General features: G+C 41.1%; 1 protein-coding gene and 1 long non-coding RNA gene across 12 annotated transcripts in view; one reads left to right on the top strand and one right to left on the bottom strand.

The window, feature by feature from the left end:
• The window catches only part of SGF29 (SAGA complex associated factor 29), a 67,780-nt gene that overhangs the window by 20,588 nt on the left and 29,732 nt on the right, over positions 1–17,460 (top strand). Inside the window, exon 1 of one of the 10 annotated variants that reach the window (XM_073215344.1) lies at positions 16,610–16,661. The exons of 8 other annotated variants lie outside the window; for them this stretch is intronic. The gene's annotated coding sequence lies outside the window, so the exon portion shown is untranslated. Of the gene's footprint in view, positions 1–16,609; positions 16,662–17,460 lie in introns of those variants that run through there. One more of the 10 variants, XM_073215341.1, reaches the window with a different exon arrangement.
• The window catches only part of LOC140844072 (uncharacterized), a 35,539-nt gene that overhangs the window by 993 nt on the left and 17,086 nt on the right, over positions 1–17,460 (bottom strand). For both annotated transcript variants that reach the window (XR_012122244.1, XR_012122245.1), the window contains one exon: positions 16,532–16,691. This is a non-coding gene — a long non-coding RNA (uncharacterized lncRNA). The remainder of the gene's footprint in view (positions 1–16,531; positions 16,692–17,460) is intronic.

Raw genomic sequence — 17,460 nt, 5'->3', positions numbered from 1 at the left:
TAACTCCCTGGGTGGCAACACAGCTTTGAAGTCCCCATTCATTTCCCCTGACCAGTGCTGCCCTGCCCACAGTGGCGGAGTAGCCAGAGAGCAGCCCTGCAGACAGCAACCACCCAGAGTCTCCGCCCAGTGTGCAGCTAACTAAGACACACTGGGGCTGCCGCCCATGTGCAACTGCCCAGCACAGACAGAGAAAGCTGGGGTAAAGCACGAAGGGGCACTGTTCTTGCAGGAGAACAAACCCGGCACGCCTGCCACTCCCTGCAGGGCTTGGGGCTACCCTGAGGGCTACCCCGCCCATGGCAGCTTGGGATTAACGTGGAGGCCCCTCCCGGTGTGCGGGTAACTGACACAGTGGAGAAGGGCAAGGCGAACAGCAAGCAGGAAGGGACTTTGTTCTCCCCAGCTGACACATGCGGTACCTGCCTATGACTACCTCTATTACCATGAAAAGGCAGAAGAATCTGGTCCAGTCAAAAATCACCCAGACAACCCCAGAGAGAGGGCCTGGGGAGAGACATAACTAATCTTGAAAAAGAATTCAAAATAAAAGGTCATAACCATGCTGATGGACCTGCAGAGAAATATGCAAGCGCTAAGGGATGAAGTCAGGAGGGAGATTACAGAAATGAAACAATCTCTGGAAGGTCTTAAGAGCAGACTGGATGAGGTGCAAGAGACTTTTAATGGAATAGAAATCAGAAAACAGGAATACAGAGAAACTGAGGCAGAGAGAGAGAAAAGGATCTCCAGGAATGAAAGAATATTAAGAGATCTGTGACCAATACAAATGGAACAATATTTGCATTATACGGGTACCAGAAGAAGAAGAGAGAGAGAAAGGGATAGAAACTGTATTTGAATTAATAACTGCTGAAAACTTCCCCAAACTGGGGAAGGAAATAGTCTCTCAGACCATGGAAGCCCACAAATCTATCAACATAAGGGAACCAAGGAGGACAACACCAAGACATATAATTAAACTGTCAAAGATCAAAGACAAGGACAGAGTATTAAAGGAAGCCAGAGAGAGAAAAAAGATCACCTACAAAGGAAAACCCATCAGGCTATCATCAGACTTCTCAACAGAAACCTTACAGGCCAGAAGAGAATGGCATGATATATTTAATGCAATTAAACAGAAGGACCTTGAACCAAGAAGGCTGTATCCAGCATGATTATCATTTAAATATGAAGGGGGGATTAAACAATTCCCAGACAAGCAAAAGTTGAGGGAATTTGCCTCCCACAAACCACCTCTACAGGATATTTTAAAACAACTGCTCTAGATGGAAGCACTCCTAAGGCAAAATAGATGTCACCAGAGAAAATAAAGTGACACCAAAGAAAGCAGACCAACCAAATACAAACTACAGGCAAAAAGTAAAATCAACTATTACCAAAGCAGCAAAGGAAACACAAAACAGTACAAAATAAAACACCTAACATATAAATAAAGATAGAGGAGGAAGAATAAGAAGGGAGAGAAAGAATCATCACACTGTGTTTATAATAGCTTAATAAGCGAGTTAACTTAGAAGGTTAGATAGTAAAGAAGCTACCCTTGAACCTTTGGTAACCATGAAGCCAAAGCCTGCAATGACAATAAGTACATATCTTTCAATAATCACCCTAAATGTAAATGGATGGAATACACCAATCAAAAGACACAGAGTAATAGAATGGATAAAAAAGCAAGACCCATCTATATGGTGCTTCCAAGAGACTCACCTCAAACCCAAAGACATACACAGACTAAAAGTCAAGGGATGGAAAAAGATACTTCATGCAAACAATAGGGAGAAAAAAGCAGGTGTTGCAGTACTAGTATCAGACAAAAATACTCCAAAACAGAGAAAGTAACAAGAGATAAAGAAGGGCATTATATAATGATAAAGGGCACAGACCAACAAAAGGATATAACCATTATAAATATCTGTGCACCTAACACAGGAGCACTGATATATGTGAAACAAATACTAACAATTAAAGGAGGAAATAGAATGCAATGCCTTCATTCTAGGAGACTTCAACACACCACTCACTCCAAAGGACAGATCCACCAGACAGAAAATAAATAAGGACACAGAGGCACTGAACAACACACAAGAACTGATGGACCTAACAGACATCTACAGAACTGTACACCCAAAAGTAGCAGGGTACACATTCTTCTCAAGTGCACAGGGAACATTTTTCCAGAATAGACCACATACTACGCCACAAAAAGAGCCTTAGTAAATTCAAAAAGATTGAAATTCTACCAACCAACTTCTCAGACCACACAGGTATAAAACTAGAAGTGAATTGTACAAAGAAAACAAAAAAAGCTCACAAACACGTGGAGGCTTAACAACATGCTCCTAAATATTCAATGGATCAATGACCAAATTGAAACAGAGATCAAGCAATTTATGAAGACAAATGATAACAGCACAAAGCCTCAACTTCTGTGGGACGCAGTGAAGGCAGTCCTAAGAGGAAAGTATATAGCAATCCAGGCCTATTTAAAGAAGGAAGAACACTCCCAAGTGAATAGTCTAAAGTCACAATTATTGAAACTGGAAAAAGAAGAACAAATGAAGCACAAAGTGAGCAAAAGGAGGGACATAATAAAGATCAGAGAAGAAATAATTAAAATTGAAAAGAATAAAACAATAGAAAAAAATCAATGAAACCAAGAGCTGGTTCTTTGAGAAAATAAAGAAAATAGATAAACCCCTGGCCAGAGTTATTAAGAGAAAAAGAGAATCTACACACATAAACAGAATCAGAAACGATAAAGGAAAAATCACGACGGACTCCACAGAAATACAAAGACTTATAACAGAATGCTATGAAAATCTATATGCTAATAAGCTGGAAAACCAAGAAGAAATGGACAACTTCCTAGAAAAATGCAACCTTCCAAGACTGACCAAGGAAGAAACAGAAAATCTAAACAGACCAATTACCAGCAACGAAATTGAATAGGTAATCAAAAAACTACCCAAGAACAAAATTCCCAGGCCAGGTGGATTCACCACTGAATTTTATAAGACATATAGGGAAGACATAATACCCATTCTCCTTAATGTTTTCCAAAAAATAGAAGAGGAGGGAATACTTCCAAACTTATTCTATGAAGCCAGTGTCACTCTAATACCAAAACCAAGCAAAGACCCCACCAAAAAAGAACATTACAGACCAATAACCCTGATGAACATAGATGCAAAAATACTCAACAAAATATTAGCAAACTCAATTCAAAAATAAATCAAGAGAATCATACACCATGATCAAGTGGGATTTATCTCAGGGATGCAAGGATGGTACAACATTTGAAAATCCCTCAACATTATCTACCACATCAACAAAAAGAAGGACAAAAACCACATGATCATCTCCATAGACACTGAAAAATCATTTGACAAAATTCAACATCCATTCATGATAAAAACTCAGTAAAATGGGTATAGAGGGCAAGTACCTCAACATAATTGCCCACTCTCCCCACTGTTATTGAACGTAGTACTGGAGGTCCTGGCCACAGCAATCAGACAAAACAGAAAATACAAGGCATCCAGATTGATAAAGAAGTCAAACTGTCACTATTTGCAGATGGCATGATATTGTACATAAAAAAAACCCCTGAAGAATCCACTCCAAAACTATTAGAAATAATATCTGAATTCAGAAAAGTTGCAGAATACAAAATTAATACACAGAAATGTGTTGCATTCCTATATACTAATGATGAACTAGCAGAAAGAGAAATCAGGAAAACAATTCCATTCACAGTTGCATCAAAAAGAATAAAATACCTAGGAATAAACCTAATGAAGGAAATAAAAGACCTATACCCTGCAAAGTACAACACACTCTTTAGAGAAATTAAAAAGGACACTAACAAATGGAAACTCATCCCATGCTCTTGGCTAGGAATAATTACTATAGTCAAAATGGCCATCCTGCCTAAAGCAACCTACAGATTCAATGCAATCCCTATCAAAATACCAACAGCATTCTTCAACGAACTGGAAGAAACAGTTTTAAAGTTCATATGGAACCACAAATGACCCCGAAGAGCCAAAGCAATCCTGAGAAGGAAGAGTAAAGCAGGGGAGATCTTGCTCCCCAACTTCAAGCTCTACTACAAAGCCACAGTAATCAAGACAATTTGATACTGGCACAAGAACAGAGCCACAGACCAATGGAACAATATAGATTCCAGATATTGACCCAAGCATATATGGTCAATTAGTAAAGGAGCCATGGACATACAATGGGGAAATGACAACCTCTTCAACAGCTGGATTTGGCAAAACTGGACAGCTGTATGTAAGAGAATGAAACTGGATCATTGTCTAACCCCATACACAAAAGTAAATTTGAGGGGGCGGAGCCAAGATAACGGCATGAGTAGAGCAGCAGAAATCTCCCAAAACCACATATATCTATGAAAATATAACAAAGACAACTCTTCCTAGAACAGAGACCAGAGGACACAGGACAACATCCAGACCACATCCACACCTGCGAGAACCCAGTGCCTCGCGAAGGGGGTAAGATACAAGCCCCAGCCCTGCAGGACCTGAGCGCCCCTCCCCCCAGCTCCTGGCAGGAGGAGAGGAATCGGAGCAGGGAAGGAGAGGGATCCCAGGACTGCTGAACACAGCCCCAGCCATCTGCACCAGAGCACAGACACAGTGCATGCGTGGGGTCCTGGATACTAGGGAAACACACCAGCAAGACCAGCAAGCACGTGCCTGAGGCCGGCGCTAGAGAACAAAGAAACACGAGTGGCCATTTTTCTTTTTGTTGTTGTTATTTTCTTTTGGCGGGTGTTTTTTGGAAATCTTAAAGGGACAGGGACCCCAATACTAGGGAAACAGGGCAGCAAGACCGGTGAGCGGGTGCTTGAGGCCACCACCGGAGAACAAAGAGATGCGAGCGGCCATTTTTTTTTCTTTTTTCTTTTTTTGGTGAGTGCTTTTTGGAAGTCTTAAAGGGACAGGGACCCCAATACTAGGGAAACAGGGCAGCAAGACCGGTGAGCGGGTGCCTGAGGCCGGTGCCGGAGAACAAAGAAACGCGAGCAGCCAATTTTTTTCTTCTTTTTCTTCTTTTTTTGGCAAGTGCTTTTTGGAAGTCTTAAAGGGACAGGGACCCCAATATTAGGGAAACAGGGCAGCAAAACTGGTGAGTGGATGACTGAGGCCGGTGCCTTGAGGACAAAGAAAAGTGAGTGGTTTTTTTAAAAATTATTTATAAACAAATTTTGTTGTTGTTTTGTTTTGGCGAGTGCTTTTTGGAAGTCTTAAAGGGGCAGGGCGGGACAATTAGTCCAGAGGTAGGGAATCTGGGGATCTCTGGGCAACAGGGAACACGGAGGCCCCTTACCGAGATAAATAGCCTCCTGGCCGCTCCCCCTCCAACGGGGCTCCACCATTTTGGAGCAGCAGCCTGAGCCAGGCCACGTCCACAGCAACAGCAGAGATAAACTCCATAGCAGCTGGGCAGGAAGCAGAAGCCCTGTCTGCGCACAGCTGCCCAACACAAGCCACTAGAGGTCGCTGTTCTCCCAGGAGAGGAAGGTTAAAAACCAACAAGAAGGAAAGTTCTTCCAGCCGTCATTCGTGCCAGCTCTGCAAACTATCTCTATCACCATGAAAAGGCAAAATTACAGGCAAAGATCACAGAATCAACACCTGAGAAGGAGACAGACCTAACCAGTCTTCCTGAAAAAGAATTCAAAATAAAAATCATAAACATGCTGATGGAGATGCAGAGAAACATACAAGAGCTAAGGGATGAAGTTCGGAGGGAGATCACAGATGTCAGGAAGGAGATCACAGAAGTGAAACAAACTCTGGAAGAATTTATAAGCAGAATGGATAAGATGCAAGAGGCCATTGAAGGAATAGAAACCAGAGAACAGGAATGCATAGAAGATGACAGAGATAAAAGAATCTCCAGGAATGAAACTATTAAGAGAACTGTGTGACCAATCCAAAAGGAACAATATCCATATTATAGGGGTACCAGAAGAAGAAGAGAGAGGAAAAGGGATAGAAAGTGTCTTTGAAGAAGTAATTGCTGAAAACTTCCCCAAACTGGGGGAGGAAATAAGCAAACAGACCACAGAAATACACAGAACCCCCAATAGAAAGGATCCAAGGAGGACAAAACCAAGACACATAATAATTAAAATGGCAAAGATCAAGGATAAGGAAAGAGTTTTAAAGGCAGCTAGAGAGAAAAAGGTCACCTATAAAGGAAAACCCATCAGGCAGTCATCAGACTTCTCAACAGAAACCCTACAGGCCAGAAGAGAATGGCATGATATATTTAATGCAATGAAACAGAAGGGCCTTGAACCAAGGATACTGTATCCAGCACAACTTTCATTTAAATATGATGGCGGGATTAAACAATTCCCAGACAAGCAAAAGCTGAGGGAGTTTGCTTCCCACAAATCACCTCTACAGGGCATATTACAGGGACTGCTCTAGATGGGAACACTCCTAAAAAGAGCACAGAACAAAACACCCAACATATGAAGAATGGAGGAGGAGGAATAAGAAGGGAGAGAAGAAAAGAATATTCAGACAGTGTATATAACAGTTCAATAAGCGAGCTAAGTTAGGCAGTAAGATACTAAAGAGGCTAACCTTGAACCTTTGGTAACCACGAATTTAAAGCCTGCAATGGCAATAAGTACATATCTCTCAATAGTCACCCTAAATGTAAATGGACTTAACGCACCAATCAAAAGACACAGAGTAATAGAATGGATACAAAAGCAAGACCCATCTATATGCTGCTTACAAGAAACCTCAAACCCAAAGACATGCACAGACTAAAACTCAAGGGATGGAAAAACATATTTCAGGCAAACAACAGCGAGAAGAAAGCAGGGGTTGCAGTACTAATATCAGACAAAATAGACTCAAAACAAAGAAACTAACAAAAGATAAAGAAGGACACTACATAATGATAAAGGGCTCAGTCCAACAAGAGGATATAACCATTCTAAATATATATGCACCCAACATTCTCCAGAATAGACCACATACTAGCCCAATCATGAGGGATCATCCTTTCTTGTTCTGCCAACCCCCTCAAGAGACCCACAACATATGGAGAATTAGTACCATAAGAGGAAATAGCCTGTTTAAAGTCTTTCAATGTCTTGTTTGGAATAGGTGTATAACGTGCTCTGATTCCTCCCTGTGAAAAATCCTCATTTGGCCCAAAAGGAGCTAAATTAACTGGTGCCATTAAAGGTGTCAGATAAGCATCTATATCACCCTCCCTCTGGGCTTTGAGTATTCCTGCCGTGAAGGCAGACGCAGTAGGAACAGGAGCTGAGGGGTTTTTATGAGAGGGACGAATGGGACTCTCGTCATCAGTCTCTGAAGAAGAGGAAGAGGAAGAAGAGTCAGGCAGTTGTGGGGATTAAGATCATCTACTTCACCACATCATCTAAAAGTTTCTCTCACTGCTGTGTGTCTAATTTGGTTTCAGACAGTGGGGGAGTTTGCAAAGGTTGCAAGGCGAGAGTGATCAAATTACATAAAGACTAGACAGGCACATGGATAACATCTCTTTGTCTATGAGCCTTTTTAAAATCTCTTAATACATTACCCAATCAGCTTGATTAAGGGTTCCCTGTGGTGGCAGCCAGTAGCAATGTTTTTTAATGTATTTGTGAAGTTGAGCAAAGTCCTTTTTAGAAGTTTTCACTCCTGATGTTTTTAGGAGGGCACGGAGTAATTTTAAATAATCTTCCAGTTTAGCTGCTTTAGTTCTGTTATAGTGTCCCTGATGTCTCAACCCTATCCCTACATATGCTTTCCCAGGAGTCACTGGATAGATGATCTTCAAAGCTTCCCTGCTCTGAGTTTTCAGGTCCCTGTTTGGGCACCACCTGTCTGTCCCTCCCTGCTTCTGACCTGCAAATAAGGGAGGAGATACGATGAGGTATTGAAGATCTGAAAGGACCAGCCAGGGGACTCGAGGCCTAACAGCGCAAGAGTGGTGCTGAGAGGGTACCCTCACATTTATTGAGCAAATAAATGTTAATAACTAGAACTTTGCATGAGGGACCTAACACACAATCATTAATCAACTCCAAGCCTAACTCTCAACAGTCTCCAGTCTTCTGGGGCATGATGTTCCTACATGGTGACCAAGTTCTTACATGGTGAATAAGTCCTGCCTGGTGAACAGAAGAAGACCATGTCACAGAAACTGGTCACAAGAAAAATAATCAAGTCAGATATGATAATATATTCTATTTCTATACTTGATTTATATATTAATCCCACACTGGCATTTGCTTTAAGATATTCTTGAATATTTTACTATTTTTTCACCTAAATTAAGAAAAACTGGAAAAACAGACATGGCCAGAGTACTCTGGGGAACCAGGAGACTTACTGACTGCCTCGGTGGTTAAGGAGTGCCCCAAAATAAGAGGGCATTTGAGTAGGAAGAACATGCTGCCATTTGTCGGTTAAGTCCCAGGGCAAGGGGCATCAAGGTAATGGAAAAAACTTTTGGTCCACTGGAGAGGTCATGACTGACTGATTCTAGAGATAGCAGTAGTTTATTTTTTTAAAGTCATGAAATGAGTTCTATACAGGTTACTACTCAGGAGGCAAAGTGACCCTCCAGAATCCTGTCATCTTTGCACCTCCCAATTACTTTACATCGGATACAAATGAGGTGAGGTGAAACCATGTTAAAAGTCTCCAGTCATCATTTATATGTGAGGGGACTTGATAATTGGTGTAGGGGCTGAGTGTAGGGTATCTTCAAAAATGGGGTCCTGCTGCCTGCTGCTCTCATTTTGACCTACTCCTTCCCTTCCATAGCACATCATCTTTTTCACTATGGTTTGCTGAATGTTTCAGCCTCAATCATGTGTGTGTGTGTGTGTGTGTGTGTGTGTGTGTGTGTGTGTGCCTATCATTTGCAAAAGGTTTTATGGGATACACATTTTCTTTCTTGTACATACATGGGGAATCTCTGGAGAAACACCTAAGAAACAACAGTAGTTACTTTAGGGGTGTGAGATTCATTGTACTTCTGAATCATTTGAATATTTTTTACTCTGTACATATAATACTCATGTTTTTTTTAAGAGAAACAGGCTTTGTGTCCAAACATGGTGAGACAGGATAACAATTGTGAAAAATGTGATGAGACCCTAAACTAAGATATTGGTAGATGTGGTGGAGAAGGGATTGGGTTTGAGAGAAATTGCTGAGGCACAATTTGTTTGAATGGGGGTTGACCAGGGAGGTGTGGGGGGTTGGAGATAACCAAGAAGGAGGAGTTGGTGGTTTCAGGATTTCCAGCTTCAGAAGCTGTCTGGACAGTGATGGACACCCTTAACCCACATCTGGATGGCACAACAATGCAGGACAGGGAGTGTAACATGTCTGGGGAACATCTTAGTGGAGCCAGTCAGTTGGCAGCTGGAAGCCTGAGTTGGGAACCTTGGAGAGAGGTCAGAGCTGATGATACTGATTTGGAAGCTTGAGAACATGTGGGCTGCCAGCTGATGGGAATATGTAGGGAGTGCTTTAAGAATGAGGAGAGACTGAGGATTCAAGAAGGTGGCGTGAGAAGTGAGACAGAGAACTCCTCCCAAAACCACATATAGTATGAAAATATAGTTAATACAACTAACCCTAAAACAGCAACAGGAAAGAAGGCTGCACCAGACTGCCTACAGACCTCATGAAACAGGGTAACATACCAAAGCCTTGATTTGGTGGGACCCAAGCACTTCCCCCACCCCAGCTCACTGGCAGAAGGAAGAGAAATGGAGTGGGGAGGGGGTGGGAGCCTAGAACTGAACACCCAGCCCTGGAGGCCTGCTTTGGAACACAAACCTACATTGTGTGGTGTTCTGGAGGTTGGGGAGGTTGGGGAGCTGGGACAGGCAGAGTGCTTGAAAGACTGAGATTCCAGCCATTTGTGGAGGACAGGATCCACATCTGGCCACTCTGGGACAAAGGAAAGGCAGGCGGTCTGAGTTTTCCTAGCAGCAAGAGGGCTGCTGAAGGGGTGGGGTTTCCACTGAGGTTGCTGCATGGGAGATGGGATAGGTGAACAAGGTTGTCTGGGTAGGCTCTGCCAAGCAGGTTGGGAACTTTGAGGAGCTTCAGGTGCTCCATCTCCCTGGCTGGCTACTCAGCTCTAAGGCCCCAAACTGTGACATGCAGCCTGCTGTGCCTCCCTCCTGGCCTACTGGCACTGGCTTACTGGAAGTCACTGCGCTGGCATCAGGCCATCCAGAGGGAGGCCCCACCTACAAAAGCTAGAGATGCAAAGCACAGAGGCTTACACCTGTATGCTCGGCCCACTGGCTCTGATACTGGAGGCAGGTGCTGCAGCCGAGAATCAGTAAACATCTTTCCTATTCTCCAGGCAACAGCACCACTCCCCAATGATGCCCAACCTCATTCTAGGGGCTGAGAAGCTCCAGAGACTAGAGCTGGGCCCTAGAGGGCGCCACATAGAAATATGAAAAGTCAAAGGAACCTGGTTCAGACCAAAATCTCACAAACCCCAGAAAAAGGGACAACTGAAACAGAACTCACCAATCTTCCTGAAAGAGAGTTTAAAATAAAAATCATAAACATGCTCATGGAGATACAGAAAACTATTCAGGAACTCAGTAATGAATTTAAGACAGATTCAATCATTAAGAAATTCCATATCTGAAATGAAACATACAATGGAGGGATTTAAAAGCAGATTAGATGTAGTAGAAGAGACAGTAAATGGAATAGAAATTAGAGAAGAGGAATACAAAGAAGATGAGGCATGGAGAGAAAAAAGAATCTCTAAGAATGAAAGAATATTGAGACAACTGTGGGACTAATGCAAATGGAACAATATTAGCATTATAGGGGTACCAGAAACAGAAGAGAGAGAAAAAGGGATGGAAAGTGTCACTGAGGAGGTAATTACTGAAAACTCTCCAAACTGGGGAAGTAGATAGTGTCTCAGGCCATGGAGGTGCACAGATCTCCCAACACAAGGGACCCAAGGAAGACAACATCAAGACATAATAATTAAAATGGCAAAGATCAAAGATAAGGACAGCCTTTTAAAAGCAGCTAGAGAGAGAAAAAAGATCACCTACAAAGGAAAACCCATCAGGTTATCATCAGATTTCTCAACAGAAACCTTACAGGCCTGAAGGGAGTGACATGATATATTTACTGCAATGTAGCAGAAGGGCCTTGAACGAAGAATACTCTACCTGGCAAGGTTATCATTTAAATTTGAAGGAGGGATTAAACAATTTCCAGATAAGCAAAAGCTGAGAGAATTTACCTCCCACAAACCACCTCTACAGTGCATTTTGAAGGAACTGCTATAGATGGAAGTATTCCTGTGGCTAAATAGATCTCACCAGGGGAAATAAAACCACAGCAAAGTAGAACAATTAATTACTAAGCAGATGCAAAATCAGATCAACTACCCCCAAAGTCAATCAAGGGGTACACAAAGAGTACAGAATATGATACCTAATATATAAAGAATGGAGGAGGGAAAAGAAAAGAACCTTTTGGTTGTATTTGTAATAGCATACTGAGTTAAATTAGATTGTTACATAGTAAGGGAATTACCCTTGAACCTTTGGTAACCACGAATCTAAAGCCTGCAGTGGCAGTAAGTACATACCTATTGATAATCACCCTAAATGAAGGTGGTCTGGATGAACCAATCAAAAGACATAGAGTCGCTGAATGGATAAAAAAACAAGACCCATCTATATGCTGCCTGCAAGAGACTCACTTCAAACCCAAACACATACACTGAAAGTAAAGGAATGGAAAAAGATATTTCATGCAAATAACAGGGAGAAAAAAGCAGGAGTTGCAGTACTTGTATGAGACAAAATAAACTTCAAAACAAAGTCACAGGAGCCAAAGACATCACATAATGATAAAGGGGTCAGTCCAACAAGAGGATATAACTATTATAAATATCTATGCACTCAACACAGGATCACCTACATATGTGAAACAAGTGCTAACAGAATTAATGGGGTAAGTAGACTGCAATGCATTCATTTTAGGAGACTTAAACAAACCACTTACTCCAAAACACAGATCAACCAGATAGAAAATAAGCAAAGAGACAGAGGCATTGAACAACATATGAGACATATGGACCTAATGGTCATCTACAGAACACTCCATGCAAAAGCAACAGGATGCATATTCTTCTCAAGTGCACATGGAACATTTTCAAGAATAGATCATATACTAGGCCACAAAAAGAGCCTCAGCAAATTTAGAAATATTGAAATTGTACCAACCAGCTTCTCAGATCACAAAGGTATGAAACTAGAAATAAATTACACAAAGAAAATGAAAAAGCCCACAAATACATGTTCTTTAGGAACAAATAGAAACAGAGATCAAGCAATATATGGAGACAAATGACAACAATAATTCAACACTGCAAAATCTGTGGGACACAACGAAGGCCATTCTAAGAGGGAAGTATATTACAATACAGGTCTACCTCAGGAAAGAAGAACAATTCCAAATCAACAGTCTAAACCCACAATTAACGAAACTAGAAAAGGAAGAAAAAATGAGGCCCAAAGTCAGTAGAAGGAGGGACATAGTAAATATTGGAGCATAAATAAATAAAACCGTGAAGAATAAAACAATAGAATCTATGAAAGCAGGAGCTGGTTCTTTGACAAAATAAACAAAATAGATAAACCCGTAGCCAGACTTACCAAGAAAAAATGAGAGTCTGCTCACATAAACAGAATCAGAAATGAGAAAGGAAAAATCACTATGGACACCACAGAAATACAAAGAATTACTAGAGAATACTATGAAAAATTATATGCTAACAAACTGGATAACCTAGAAGACATGAAAAATACAACCTTCCAAGGCTGACCAAGAATGAGAAAGAAAATCTGAACAGACCAATTACCAGCAATGAAATTGAACTGGTAATCAAAAAAGTACTTAACAACAAAATTCCTGGACCAGATGGCTTCACAGCTGAATTTTATCAAACATTTAGTGAAGACCTAATACCCATCCTCCTTGAAGTTTTCCAAAGAGTAGAAGAGGGAATACTTCCAAACTCATTCTATGAGGCCAGCATCACTCTAATACCAAAACCAGGCAAAGACACCACAAAAAAAGAAAATTACAGACCAATGTCCCTGATGAACATAGATGCAGAAATACTCAACAAAGTATTAGCAACCCAAATTCAAGACTACATCAGAAAGATCATCCATCATGATCAAGTGGGATTTATTCCAGGGACGCAAGGATGTTACATCATTAAAAAATCCATCAATATCCTCCACTATATCAACAAAAAGGACAAAAACCACATGATTGTCTCCATAGATGCTGAAAAAACATTTGACAAAATTCAACATCCATTCATGATAAAAACTCAACAAAATGGGTATAGAGGGCAAGTACCTCAACATAATAAAGGCCACATATGACAAACCCACAGCCAACGTCATACTTAACAACGAGAAGCTGAAAGATTTTCACCTAAGATTGGGAACAAGACAGGGATGCCCACTCTCCCCATCATAGTTCTGGACGTCCTAGCCATGGCAATCAGGTACACAAAGAAAGAAAAGGCATCCAGATTGGCAAGGAAGAAGTCAAACTGTCCCTGTTTGCAGATGACATGATATTGTACATAAAAAAACCCTAAAGAATCCAGTCCAAAATTATTAGATCTAATATTTGAATTCAGTGAAGTTGCAGGATACAAAGTTAATACACAGAAATCTTGCATTCCTATACACTAAAGATAAATTAGCAGAAAGAGAAATCAGGAAAACAGTTCCATTCACAATTGCATCAAAAAGAATAAAATACCTAGGAATAAACCTAACCAAGGAAGTGAAAGACCTGTAATCTGAAAACTACAAGACACTCAGATATTAAAGAAGATACCAATAAATGGAAACACATCCCGTGCTTATGGATAGGAAGAATTAATAGTCAAAATGGCCATCCTGCCTAAAGCAATCTACAGGTTCAGTGTAATCTCTATTAAAATCCCAACAGCATTCTTCAATGAACTAGAGCAAATAGTTCTAAAATTCATATGGAACCACAAAAGACCCCCAAATAGCCAAAGCAATCCTGAGAAGGAAGAATAAAAGTGGGGAAATTACACTCCCCAAATTCTAGCTCCACTACAAAGCCACAGTAATCACGACAATTTGGTACTGGCACAGAACAGACCCATAGACCAATGGAACAGACTAGAAAGCCCAGATATAAGCCCAAGCATATATGGTCAATTAATATACAATAAAGGAGCCATGTATAGACAGTGGGAAAATGACAGCCTCTTCAACAGCAGGAATTGGCAAAACTGGGCAGCTACATGTAAGGGAATGAATCTGGATTATTGTCTAACCCAAAAAACAAAAGTAAACTGAAAATGGATCAAAGACCTGAATGTAAGTCTTGAAACCATAAAACTCTTTGAAGAAAACATAGGCAAAAATCAGATGGGCATAAACATGAGCAATTTCTTCATGAACATATCTCCCCAGGCAAGGGAAACAAAAGTAAAAATGAACAAGTGAGACTATATCAAACTAAAAAGCTTCTGTACAGCTAAGGACACCATCAGTATAACAAAAAGACATCCTACAGTATGGGAGAATATATTCATAAATGACATCTGATAAGGGGTTGACATCCAAATTATATAAAAAGCTCACACACTTCAAGAAACAAAAAGTAAATAATCCAATTAAAAAATGGGCACAGGCTTTGAACAGACAGTTCTCCAAAGAAGAAATTCAGATAGCCAACAGGCACATGAAAAGATGCTCCACATCGCTAATCATCAGAGAAATGCAAATTAAAACCACAATGAGATATCACCTCACACCAGTTAGGATGGCCACCATCCAAAAGACAAACAACAAAAATGTTGGCGAGGATGTGAAGAAAGGGGAACCCTCCTATACTGGTGGGAATGTACATTAGTTCAATCATTGTGGAATGCAGTATGCAGGTTCCTCAAAAACTCAAAATAGAAATATCATTTGACTCAGGAATTCCACTCATAGGAATTAACCCTAAGAATTCAGCAGCCCAGTTTGAAAAAGACATATGCACCCCTATGTTTACCTCAGCACTATTTACAATAGCCAAGATATGGAAGCAACCTAAATGTCCATCAGTAGATGAATGGATGAAGATGTGTTACATATACACAATGGAATATTATTCAGCCATAAGAAGAAAACAAGTCCTACCATTTGCAACAACATGGATGGAGCTAGAGGGTATTATGCTCAGTGAAATAAGCCAAGTGGAGAAAGACAAGTATCAAATGATTTCACTCATCTGTGAAGTATAAGAACAAAGGAAAAACTGAAGGAACAAAACAGCAGCAGACTCACAGAACCCAAGAATGGACTAACAGTTACCAAAGGGAAAGGGAGTGGGGTGGATGGTGGTAAGGGAGGGATAAGGTGGATAAAGGGGCATTATGATTAGCACACATAATGTGTGGGGTGGACACCAGGAAGGCAGGATAGCTCAGACAAGTAGTGATTCTATTGCATCTTTTACACTAATGGACAGTGACTGTAATGGGTTATGTGGTGGGGACTTGATAGTTGGGGGAGTCTAGTAACCATAATGTTGCTCATGTGATTGTACATTAATAATACCAAGAAAAAAAAAGAATGAGAAGAGTATCCTGGTGATTTTCCATGGGGGTGGAGGAAGAGGACAGCAGAAACATCATGCAGGGTGGTTAGCGAAATAGGGGAAACTGGCAGCCTGGAAACCCAGAGAGCAGAGCTTTGAGAAAATGTGTGTAGTCAGTGTCCAGCAGTGTAAAGACCCAGGAGCTGGCAGTAGATCACTGATATACAGCCCTATTCTAGTAGGTTGAGGAGTGAATGGGAGTAGTGATGATAGTGGGTATAGTGGTTTTGTGGTAACGAAAAAGTTGGCAATTCAGTCAGCATTTATTAGAACCCACTGTGTGCCAGCCCTGTGCTGTGGACAGCGGAAAGAGTGATCTCCACCCTCAGAGATTGGACAAGCTGGTGGAAGAAAAAAGTATGTCCAAAAACAATTTTAATATGATTTGACAGGCCCAGTGGTAGAGAAATGCACAGGATATTATGGGAATACAGAGAAGGTAAGTTCACCCATTGTAGGAGACTGGAGATATCTGCCATGATTGATGGAAGAGGCATTGTGGTAGTAAGCCAAGTCCTAGAGAATAAGTAGTTAAATAGGTAGAGCATAAAGGGTGATTTGTTTGTGGTGACTTCATCCAGTTAGAGGGAACAGCGTGAACATAGGCCATGGGGATAAAAAAGTACGTGGAGTGTGATCAAAAGCAGAGCAGTTCAGAATTTGCTGGAATATAGAATGTGAGACAGACAGTGACAGGAGGTCATGGGGTTAAGGGAGAATGGGGTTGGCACCCTCTCCATGGAGTCCTCATCTTCTGTGTTAAGGGCTTAACTTACTCTGAAGGCAGGGAGTTGGAAGCTTTCTGTAGGGGAATATGACCACTTGTCTTTCAGGTGGATGATTCTGAGCTGTGTAGAGGATGGGTCTGATGGAGATGAGAAGGAAGACCAGACAGAAGGCTGCTGTGTAAGTTCAGGGAGACCAATCCAGTGTGACCTGAAACAATGAATGACGGATGAAAAGGAGTGGACAGATTATTAGGGTTGTAAATCAGCAGGGTGGTGATTGATTGTGTATGGGGATAGAGGGAGAAGGGGTATTTGGAAAAGGACTCATTTTCCAGCATAGTTGGCTGAGTGGGTTATGGTAATATCAATAGAGAAGGAGCATCTGACCCCATAGGTGTTTGGGAGGTTGAGTGGCTAGGGAGATGATGAGTTTGGTTTTAGACTTACTGATTATTTTAGCAGTTTTATTAAGATATAATTCACATACTGTATAATTCATACATTCAAAATGTACAATTTTTTTTGTTTAGTTTATCCACAGGGTTGTACAACCATTACCAAAATCTAATTTTAAAATACTTCCTGGACATACCATTTTTAAAAAAGGTTTTTCTATTATTGAAAGTTTCTATATATGGAAGTAGAGAAAATCATTAGAAATGCCTGGAATTTGGGGAAAAAAGATGACTCAGTACAAATGCAAGGTGAAAACTTACACACACACACACACACACACACACACACACACACACACACACACACACACCAAGGAAGCAATTACAACAAATACAACTAAACCTGAAAATGTCCTGAAGACTGGAAGAGATCACCTACTCCTGGGGAACAAGAGACCACACACAGAAGGGTGAAGTAGCAAAGCCACTATCAATTGGGAACCTAGCCCTTCTCCCATCCCAGCCCACAGGCAGGAGGAAAAGGAACTGAGCAGGGAGGGGATAGGCACTCAGGAACTCTGC

This window comes from Manis javanica, chromosome 10 (assembly GCF_040802235.1).
Source record: "Manis javanica isolate MJ-LG chromosome 10, MJ_LKY, whole genome shotgun sequence".
NCBI lineage: Eukaryota > Metazoa > Chordata > Mammalia > Pholidota > Manidae > Manis > Manis javanica.
The sequence above is the reverse complement of the archived record's forward strand: the minus strand, read 5'-3'. Positions and strand labels throughout refer to the sequence as shown.